General features: G+C 48.2%; 1 protein-coding gene across 1 annotated transcript in view; it reads right to left on the bottom strand.

Annotated features, from left to right (window-relative positions):
- The window catches only part of LOC147666286 (transcription elongation factor SPT6-like), a gene marked incomplete at its 5' end in the record, with an annotated part of 590,122 nt that overhangs the window by 366,449 nt on the left and 213,415 nt on the right, over positions 1-10,258 (bottom strand). The window lies entirely within an intron of this gene.

The following is a 10,258-nucleotide window of genomic DNA, read 5'->3' as shown; positions in this document are numbered from 1 at the left end:
TGATTGGGCACTTGGAAGAGACTGAAACTGAAACTGAAACGGATGAGGATTAAATCGATTTCCCTGAACTTGGTAACAGCACACCTCCTTGCTCAGCTAAGGAATTTCTCAACGGCATAAGGAAAGGAAAAGGTAAAATTAAGAACAAGACGAAGAAAGTTATATGCAAATATAAAACTATTACATCAAAAGCAATAGCTGAGAGTAGCCCTATAAGGAAATAGGTACAGGCTAAATCTTTGACATTAAAGCTTTCTGAAGACAGTCTCTCCGGTGCAGCTGCTATATCAGGGGAGACAAACTGCCCCGTCGATGAGACAACTTCTGTGGCGGTTCTGGTGAAAGGAACTGATAGTGTGATTGCTACTGGGGAATCAATGGGCCCTCTGTCTTCTCCTCTTTCTACCTCTAAAGGAACTGATAGTGTGATTGCTACTGCGGAATCAATGGGCCCTCTGTCTTCTCCTCTTTCTACCTCTAAAGTGTTAACAGCAGGGGTGACTCCCACCCCAATTTTGGTATCTGGAGGATTCGGAATACATGAGGCAGCTTCAGTCACAGCCATCAGCGATGGCTTAACTGGGGCAGACCATATTAATGATATACCCCCCTTAAATACTTCTCGAAATGTAATATCTACTGATTGTAATCTCCATGGGAGGTTTCCTCGTCATTTCAATTGATCCTGCAATTGCTTAATGAGCAGAAACATGAAGCACAATCTCACTACCAGCAGATGCGGGAGGATAGTAGTAAGACTCCATCAACGTTACATGAAATGTCTCGGAAACTAGGGGTTATATCTCAGGAGCTGGAAGAGCTACAACAAAGGGTCGTCTTAACAGAAGAAAAAACAACCCGCTCTGAAATAGTAGCGAATAAGCATGAGGCTCGGATCTGTCAAATGCAAGCTAAACTCGAAGATTTAGAAAACCGACTACGAAGACAAAATCTACGTGTATTTGGTATTGCGGAAGGGGTTGAAGAAGTCGATCCAAGAGCATACATTGTTCACTTGTTTCAGAAAGCTTTCCCTGAGTTATCAGATTGTGACTGGGACTCACAGATACAACGTGCCCACCGACTTCCTTTGATCCAAAGAAACAAAAACAATTAGTACCCGCGCCCTATTTTGATTTATGTTGATAATTGTCTTCTTCGCCAAGCAGTTTCATTAAAAGCAAGACCAAATACCCCAGTTACTAGTGATTCAGTCACGTTCTTTGTAAGATCAGATCCAAGTAAACTCACGATGGATCGTCGATGGAAATTCCGACAATACATTGACTCCATCAAGGAGTTGGGAGGACAAGCTTTTTTGCAAGAACCAGCTAAGTTAAAGGTTCTAAAGAATGGACGTTCATTTTACTTTGTGGAAGAAAGGGAGGTAGAGCAAATAATGGACCAATGGAAATAGGAAAATAAACAATGAAATAGCTGCTGATCATTAATTAAAATAAGACTGAGCTAAATCACGTTTTGGCTGAGTGTGATCGGATTGTGGATGTTAATCAAGTGAATCAGCAGCTGAATCTGTTTCTATATTGTGATAAAAGATACAGTTCAACATGATACATGGTCTGGAGTTGGTAATACTACACAGCTGTACCCTCGGGCCGCAGCTCCGTCTTTTATGCTGCCAGTACAGCGGCAGTTGGGTTAGTATATTTGGGAGGGGTACCCTCTCTCTGGAGGAGGGAAGGGGTAGGAGGGGTGGGGGGGTCAGGAATGTTTGGAGGGGGGGTTTTGTTTGGAAAAAATAGCACAGGAGGAAAAGTACCTAAAAAAATTCGAGATTAGTTTACTACTTGTTTTAACTATGCATAATGACAGGATGTATTTGAGGTTTTCTTTTTTAGTTAAATGTCTCGAGTAAAATGCTTAGTTTGGAACGTTGCAGGCTAAAATAGTAAAAAGAAAAGGCGTCTGGTACTGGAAGAATAAGCCCTGTATAAACTTAATTTTTTATTTCTATCGGAAACACATGTAGCCTATAAAGTTAAAGTTAGAGCTATTGGCATTGCTCATGACATTTTTATTTATGTTTTTGTTTTTAAAACAAATACATGGCATTGTCATTGTCATTTACAATTCCAATAGCAGGGCAGGGCAGGAGAGCAAGCACAACGAACGAGTGGGCAGGACAGCAAGCACAAGCAACGAGGGGGCAGGACAGCAAGCACAACCAACGAGGGTTGGGGGGGGCAGGAGAGCAAGCACAACCAACGAGGGGGGGGGGGGGGTCAGGAGGGCAAGCACAACTAACGAGGGGGAAGGGGCAGGAGAGCAAGCACAAGCAACGAGGGGGAAGGGGCAGGAGAGCAAGCACGAGCAACGAGGGGGCAGGGGCAAGAAGCAAGCACAAGCAACGAGGGGGCAATAGAGCAAGCACAAGCAATGAGGGGGCAGGAGAGCAAGCACAAGCAACGGGCGGGGCAGGAGAGCTTGCACAACCAACGGGGGGCAGGAGGGCAAGCACAACAGAAGAGGGGGGGCAGGAGGGCAAGCACAACAAGCGAGGAGGGGGGCAGGAGAGCAAGCACAAGCAACGAGGGGGCAGGACAACAAGCACAAGCAACGAGGGGGCAGGACAGCAAGCACAAGATGGCAGGCCAGCAAGCACAAGCAACGAGGGGGGGGGGAGGAGAGCAAACACAACCGGCGAAGGGGGGCAGGAGAGCAAGCACAACCAACAAGGGGGGGCAGGAAGGCAAGCACAACCAACCAGTGGGGGGTGCAGGAGAGCAAGCACAACCAGCGAGGGTGGGGGGCAGGAGAGCAAGCACAACCAGCGAGGGTGGGGGGCAGGAGAGCAAGCACAACCAGCGGGGGGGGCAGGAGCAAGCACAACCAGCAAGGGGGGGGCAGGAGCAAGCACAACCAGCGAGGGGGGGGGGGCAGGAGCAAGCACAACCAGCGAGGGGGGGGCAGGAGAGCAAGCACAACCAGCGAGGGGGGGGGGCAGGAGAGCAAGCACAACCAGCGAGGGGGGGGGGCAGAAGAGCAAGCACAACCAGTGAGGGGGGGGGGGGCAGGAGAGCAAGCACAACCAGCGAGGGGTGGGGCAGGAGAGCAAGCACAACCAGCGAGGGGGGGCAGGAGAGCAAGCACAACCAGCAAGGGGGGGCAGGAGAGCAAGCACAACCAGTGAAGGGGCAGGGGAGCAAGCACAAGCAACAAGGGGGCAGGACAGCAAGCACAAGCATCGAGGGGGCAGGACTGCAAGCACAAGCAACGAGGGGGCAGGACAGCAAGCACAAGCAACGAGGGGGCAGGACAGCAATCACAAGCAACGAGGGGGCAGGACAGCAATCACGAGCAACGAGGGGGCAGGACAGCAAGCACGAGCAACGAGGGGGCAGGACAGCAAGCGCGAGCAACGAGGGTGGGCAGGACAGCAAGCGTACCTGCTACTTGCCTGCTACAGAGCTCTGGATGACCAAAATCACAGACTGAACACTAGGAATAATCCGGCACTCTGGGACTGCTGTCGCGTTGCCGGGCTCTTGCAGCTAACCACCACGTCTCTCCTGCTTGCTTGCTTCCACTGCATTGGCGTTGGGCGGCTCTCGCAGCTCGCTGCTCTGCTCTGTTTTAGTGAGGGCTCGTTGACCCCCCTCTGGGGGACGGAACTCTGCTACTCCGTCGCCAGTAGCTGCCCTGACCCCCTCTATGGCAAAATCGTGGAAAATCACTTGAAATCAGCGGGAATAAGCGGGAGCCGCAGTTCGACGTCTGTTCAGCATCTGTCAGCTTGCATTCTGGGTGCTCTGTTCCGCCGTGGCCGCAGGCTTCAGCCTTCCACCTGTATGGGCACTGAATAGCGGAGTTGTTTGCCACCCGGCAGGAGCACCTAAACCAGTGCACCGGATTCTTCTTTGTTGTAGTTTTTTCTTCGTTGTAGTTTTTCGATGGCCTGGCAGGTTCGGGGCCAGGCGCACAGCCTGCTGCGATCCTCTGGTGCCGAGCCTGCTCATACAGCTTTCTCCGCCTCCGTCTCACTGAACGTGCTCTCCTCTCACGGCTCTCTAAGGCCTATTCTAGACCTCAGACCACTAAACATGTACATACAATCAGACCACTTCCATATCGTCACACTCCAGCAGGTCGTTCCTCTCCTTTTACAAAACTACTTCCTTGTCACTATAGATCTCATGGACGCCTATTTCCACATTCCCATTCACACAGCGTACAGAAAATATCTCAGATTTGTACTAGAAGGTCAGCACTATCAATTCAAGGTACTCCCATTCGGAGTCACAACAGCACCAAGAGTATTTACCAAGTGCCTAGCAGTGGTAGCAGCACACTTAAGAAGACCGTACATTCACGTTTTCTCATATCGCGACCATTGGCTCATAAAAGCCAGCTCGTACAGTCAGTGTGTACAACACACTCACACCACCATCCAATTACTCCATGACTTGAGGTTCACAATAAACCACACCAAGTCCCATCTGCAACCGTCCCACGTACAACAATATCTCGGTGCCACAATAAACACCTCAACAGCGCCAGCTTATCCCTCTCCTGCCAGGATAAAAAATATGCAAGCTCTTCTGGCAAAATTCCAACCACAACACTCTCTTCCAGCTTGAGTGTTCATGCAACTTATAGGAATGATGGCCTCTTGCATATTCATAGTGCCGCATGCAAGACTACAGATGCGTCCTCTTCAAGAGTGCTTAGCACGCCAATGGAACCAGGCTCAAGGTCAATTAACAGACCTAGTGTTGGTAGGCAGTAAGATTCAACGCTCTCTGCAATGATGGAGCACCAAAAACCTTTCCAAGGGCCTACCGTTCCTAGTGCCAGTTCCTCAAATAGTTATGACAGCGGACGCATCGCTCTCCGGCTGGGGAGCTCACCTATTGCAGCACACCATGCAGGGCAGGTGGACACCGCAACAAAAGTTACTCCACATCAACCACCTGGAGTTACTGGTCGTATTTCTAGCCCTAAAAGCATTCCAAAAGCAAATATCTGACAAAGCTGTCTTAGTCCGCACAGACAACATGACAGCCTTGTACTACATAAACAAACAAGGAGGGACACACTTTCTGCAACTCTCTGTTAGCGCAGCAGATATGGAGATTGGCTGTACCTCTAAACATCTTCCTCTTAGCCCAACATGTTCCAGGGGTACAAAACACCATAGCTGATCTGTTAAGCCATCAGACACAACAGATTCACGAGTGGGAACTTCATCCCCAAGTTCTTCAACCGGTCTTTCAAATGTGGGGACAACCTCAGATAGACCTCTTTGCCACCCACGAAAACGCCAAATACCCAAACTTCTCCGCCAGATATCAACACCCGCTGTCCAAAGGCAATGCGATATGAATGAACTGGCCAGGCAAATTTGCATACACTTTTCCACCTCTCCCACTGTTTCCACTAGTGGTGCGCAAACTACAACATTCCCGGACTCTCATTCTGGTTGGTACACCACATGGCTGCAACTTTCTGTGGTACCGCATCAAAAGCTATGCCTGTCTCCATCCTTCCTAACCCAGAACCATGGAGAGATCAGACACCCGGACCCAGCTCAGTTCTACCAAGCGATCTGGCTCCTGAGTCCTAGAGTTCGGTTATCTTAACCTTCCCCCTGACTGTATGAGCGTTATGAAAGAAGCTAGACGTCCCATCACTAGATGTGTCTATTAAACATATCATAGGATACTTACTAGACCTCCAAAGATGTGCTTAGCGTACACATCTATTAGACTGACTCTTGCTGCCATTGCAGCATACCTACAAAATAAACAACATCTATCACTTTTTAGAGTACCTGATATAAAGGCTTTTATGGAGGGCATCAAAAGAATAATTCCTCCCAGAGGACCACCTTCACCTGTGTGGAATTTGAACATTGTTCTCACACGGTTAATGGGAACTCCCTTTGAACCTCTACATAAATGTGAACTGCAATTTTTAACTTGGAAAGTTGCTTTCCTAGTAGCTATTACTTCTCTAAGAAGAGTTAGTGAGCTACAAGGATTCACGATTCAAGAACCTTTTCTGCAAATGCATCATAATAAGGTTGTTCTACGAACCAATCCTAAATTCCTTCCAAAAGTCATTATGCCCTTCCATCTCAATCTGTAGAGCTGTCCGTATTCTTCTTGTAGCCCCAGTCGCAGAAAGAGCTCTTCATACCTTAGATGTCAAAAGAGCATTGCTTTACTACATTGAAAGAACACAACCCTTTCGTAAAACTAAACAACTTTTTGTGTCTTTCTCACCACCACAAAAGGCAACGCCATATCAAAATCTGGGATCGTTAGGTGGCTTGTCAAATGCATACAGATTTGCTACCACAAAGCTAAACTTATGTTATCTGTACCTCCAAAAGCCCATTCTACAAGAAAGATAGGGGCTTTAATGGCATTTTTAGGGAACATTCCCTTAGGTGGCATCTGCAAATCAGCTACATGGTCTACCCCGCACACATTTACAAAACACTATTGTGTAGATGTGCAAACTAAACAACAGGTTACTGTGGACCAGGCTGTATTTAAAACACTGTGTACGAGGCATGTGGGCTGCTGAATTCATATCTGTGCATAGATCGCCGCCTAGTGTTGGGTCCGGATGATTGCACATTGTTGTCCTGGAAGAGTCTTCGAAGTATCACGAGATAGGTGGCTCCTCTCTTGGACTACAGTGCGCATGGGCATCCTCTCCATGCTCAGATTGCTTTTTTCCGCCATTGGGTTCGGATGCACTTCCAGCACTCCAAGTTCGGAATCAACAAAAAACTTTCAAAAGGCCTTCGGGTTTCGTCGGTATTGTTAGATATCGGTACAGATAACCTTCTTCTACATTGATTTGCACTCCGGTCGTCGAATCGGGCCATTAGGTCTTCTCGACGCCACGTGGGCCAACGGTCGATGGAACGAAGCCCATTCAAATACTGCCCGCAGTGCAACTCAAAATTCCCGCACACCGATAAACATCCAGTGTGCAACAAATGCTTGTCTCCAAGTCACAATGAAGACAATTGCCTAGCTTGTGCTCAGTTCCAGTCCAAAAAGACGATCCCGAATCGACGGAGAGCAAGGCAAGGAAATGCAGAGGTCGGCACCAGAGCCCGATAATATCTTCAACGACAAAGAAGACCTCATCGACGCCTAAGACTCGGAACAAGAGGGAGATCAATTCTCCGACAACGACTCTGACCATTATATCGACGACCAAGAAGAAATCGTCGATGTCGTAGAGTACGAACAAGATATCGTAGTCGTCGAAGACAACTCGGAAGACGACGAGGGGCGAACCGTGAATTCACCGCCCCATATAGACACTACACCTATATCAGAGACTCGGGTCGAGGCATCGCCATCAGGCCTTAGCCAAGATCAAGATAGTAGTTCTACAGCCCCGCAACGCCCGGCTAAGAACATACAAAAAGAGCCTACTGAGACACGTAATCCAAAGTCGGTTACATTAAAACCAAGACTCATCGACACGACCGTCTTCGGACCGAACGTCGTCGAACCGAAGGTGATAAAACCAAAGGGTGCCGACCCGAAGGCCACAGTTCCATTCACACCTTCGAAGCCAAAGGCCATCGATACAAGCTCGAAACCAAGGGCCGTCGAAACGACCTCAAAGCCAAAGACCCTCGAATTGACCTCGAAGCCAAATGCCGTCGATTCGGCCTCAAAGAGAAAGTCCGGCGAACCGAACAAATCGGGTTCGACTGTTCAAAAAGGAAAGAAGCCAGTCGACGAAAGCAAAAGGGCTACGCCCAAGGTGGTCGTCGAAGCAAAATCGAAACCGAAGGTAGATAACACCAAATCGGTCGAGCCGAAGCCCGTCTAACAAAACAGGGGCATCGGCCCGAAGACGCAGGCTCCAAAAACTCCTAAACAGGTTATCGACCCGACTAAACCGATAGGTCCAAAACCGCTCGTGAAACCTATAAAACACCTCGACCGACAAAACCTGCCGGAAACCCTCCAAAGCCAATACAAGCACCTCAAGCGGTCGAACCAAGCATCGAACCGAAGAAAGTAAAACCAAACACTACGGTGCCAAGACAAAAGACCGTGGAAGAGGAGTTCATCCATCCAGACCCTTCCACAGAGCATCAATCAAAACTATATATTGACCCTAATACTGGCAAAGCGACTGTGTATAAAAGGAAAATAAGACAAGTGCCTGGTGAAGACTTTTCCAAAATTCCACTAAAAAAGAAAAGAGACTTTGCTACCTCTCCTATTCTTTTCCAACCTATCTCTCCTGATATGCCTGCTACTCCATACACACCATACTCACCTGCACACTCTGATTACAACCAAGATCAGGATGCAGATGCTGGTTTTGGGGATATACAAGACCCATATGAGGACCCCAACGCAGATACATGGGGGGTGGAGGTGAGCCAGACAATGAAGGGACTTTACCTATTACAGACCCTACTGTATACCCAGCTAAGCCATCACCCACAGAAGACACAGTGGCTTTTAATTCCCTAATAGACAGAGCTGCAAGCTACCATAACGTAGACATGCATTCTGATGCTATAGAAGAGGACTTTTGTATTTGATACACTAGCAACATCTGTAAGAAGTGTAAAAACTCTCCCCATGTTAAAAGGCGTCTTAAAACACGCTAATGACATCAGCAAGGACACTGCTAGAGCACGTGTCGTCAACCCTAGAATAGAAAAAAAGTATAGGGCGGCACCAGTAGACCTTACATACATCAGGGGGCAACTGCCTTTAGACTCATTGGTGGTGTCCAACGCACGAAAGCGTGCAAATTCACAAACAACTGGAGAGGCTCCTCCTCCTGACAAGGAGTCTAAGATTTTGGAAGCATCAGGCAAGAGGGTAGCAGCTCAAGCAGCAAACTCATGGCGAATAGCCAATACACAGGCCTTACTGGCCAGATACGACAGGGCACACTATGACTCTTTAGAAGGACTTCTCCAACACTTACCCGGGCCTTACAAAGATCAGGCAGATGAACTTATACAGGAGGGAAAGCTCATCACCAATACCTCCATTAAGTGTGCTCTAGACGCGGCAGATACAGCTGCCAGATCTATTAACACAAGCGTACTGCTTAGAAGGCACGCATGGCTTCGTATGTCTGGATTCAAAAATGAAGTACAGGCTACAATTCTTAATCAGCCTATAAATCCAGATTTCATGTTTGGTCCAGCAGTTGACTCAATTCTGGACAAAATCAAAAAGGACACCGAAACGGCAAATTCCATGGGAGCACTTCAGTCACAACAACACCGAGGCTCCTTTCGTTGCTCAAATTACAGAGGAGGAGCGCGAGGTAACACATCGCAGCAATCCTCCACTTACAAAAATAATGCACAGTCCACATACAGTAAAAACACCAACAGGGGTGGATACAGAGGAAATAACACCAAGGGCAGAGGACGTGGAGGCAATTCCAATAGATCCTCCACTAACACCAGACAGTGACTTCTTGGCACTACCCCAGACCATATAACACCAGTCGGGGGAAGACTACAACAATTCCTGCCAGTCTGGTTAAACATCACTACAGACAGGTGGGTGAGGCAAATTATCCAACATGGCTATTGCCTGAAACTAACGTCAACACCGCCCAACTTACCACCCGTACACCGTCCCATGTCACAGGAACATATAACATTACTGCAGCAAGAGGTCATCAGTATGCTACAAAAGGGGGCCATAGAACCAGTCCCACTACAACACCAAGGAATAGGAGTATACTCCGTATACTTCCTCATTCCCAAAAAGGATGGTTCACTCAGACCAATATTAGACCTCAGGCCCCTCAACATGTACATTCTATCAGAGCACTTTCATATGCTCACCCTCCAACAAAGTCTTACCACTGCTTCGCCAGGGAGACTTCCTAGCAACTCTGGATCTCAAAGACGCATACTTTTATATACCAATACACCCTGCTCACAGAAAGTATCTAAGGTTTACCATTTAACGACAGCACTACCAGTTCAAATTCCTCCCGTTCGGTGTAACAACAGCTCCACGAGTGTTCACCAAATGCCTGGCAACAGTGGCGGCACATCTCAGGAGACAACACATTCATGTCTACCCATACCTGGACGATTGGCTAATACAAGCGCCATCAGCCCAGCAATGTGCCAGCCACATGTCAAAGACCATTCTGCTCCTGTACAGCCTAGGCTTCTCGCTCAACTACCCAAAGTCGCACCTTCAACCCTCCCACGTCCAACAGTACCTGGGAGCAACAATAAATACACTAGCAGCAAAAGCATACC

Source organism: Lissotriton vulgaris, unplaced genomic scaffold, assembly GCF_964263255.1.
Source record: "Lissotriton vulgaris unplaced genomic scaffold, aLisVul1.2 SCAFFOLD_1495, whole genome shotgun sequence".
NCBI classification, from domain to species: domain Eukaryota; kingdom Metazoa; phylum Chordata; class Amphibia; order Caudata; family Salamandridae; genus Lissotriton; species Lissotriton vulgaris.
Note: the sequence above shows the minus strand (reverse complement) of the source record. Positions and strands in the feature narration are given on the sequence as shown.